Source organism: Chrysochloris asiatica, unplaced genomic scaffold, assembly GCF_000296735.1.
Source record: "Chrysochloris asiatica unplaced genomic scaffold, ChrAsi1.0 scaffold00092, whole genome shotgun sequence".
Classification (NCBI taxonomy): Eukaryota; Metazoa; Chordata; class Mammalia; order Afrosoricida; family Chrysochloridae; genus Chrysochloris; species Chrysochloris asiatica.
Window position 1 is genome coordinate 728,577 of NW_006408610.1, and position 897 is coordinate 729,473.

An 897-nucleotide genomic window follows, 5' to 3' on the forward strand; every position below is an offset into this window, starting at 1 on the left:
TTTTGATTCCATCAATCCCTGACCCATAGTGACCCTGTATAGGGTTTCCAAGGAGCAGCTGGTAAGCTTGAACCCCTTACTTTGCAGTTCAAACGACTTTGCAGCCTGACACATTAGCCCACCACACCACAGCAGTACTCCACAGATTGTATTACTTTGACTTTATTTTATAGTAGGTTGGTGGGCACAAGCTATTCTCCTTAATAAAGTTGACAAATCAGCTTCACTCAGTATTTTTAGTAACACACATTTAAAAAAAGTATTCATCTTACAAATTGTTCTGCAATCTGAATATGCAATAGCTTGGAAAACAACAGTTAGAAAGCAAAAGCCAATGTAAACAGACAGATTAAAATGATGAGAGCAGTAGGGTTGGATATGGCTCTGATGTTAGTTTCCTTAGTGCATCATCAATCTGTTCCTTCAGCTGACTCCACTGCTCGGGATTTAAAGAAATACCTTTTCTTCCTGGTTTCATTTCACCTTCCCGATCATTCCAACATACTCTAATACCAATTAGGACTTTCCCTTTAAAGTCCATAACACTGACATACCTCATTTTCCCAATCTGAAACATATTAACATCTCCACTGCTGCTGCTCCTTTTAGAAGACAGTAAGGCTCTTGAAGTTTCACTAGTTTGTTGCTTCTTCACAGGTTTTTCTGGAGCAACTTGCTTTTTCCTCTTTAACTCTTTGTCGACTTTACTATCAAATTCACTGCCAGCTGAGCTTGAAGAAACAAGTTCCTTTGATTTAGGCATTGAGTCCTGGTCTGTGGCGCTGTGGGCTACTGCACCAGACTGCAAAGTCATTTGAACTGCAGGGTTGGTGGTTCAAGCTCACCAGCTGCTCCTTGGAAACCCTATACGGGGTCGCTATGGGTTGGAATTGACTC

General features: G+C 41.1%; 1 protein-coding gene and 1 pseudogene across 1 annotated transcript in view; both read right to left on the bottom strand.

Moving 5' to 3' along the window:
- Positions 1-897, bottom strand: part of ETFA (electron-transfer-flavoprotein, alpha polypeptide) — a 115,518-nt gene that overhangs the window by 71,136 nt on the left and 43,485 nt on the right. The window lies entirely within an intron of this gene.
- LOC102820912 lies at positions 350-763 on the bottom strand (annotated as a pseudogene).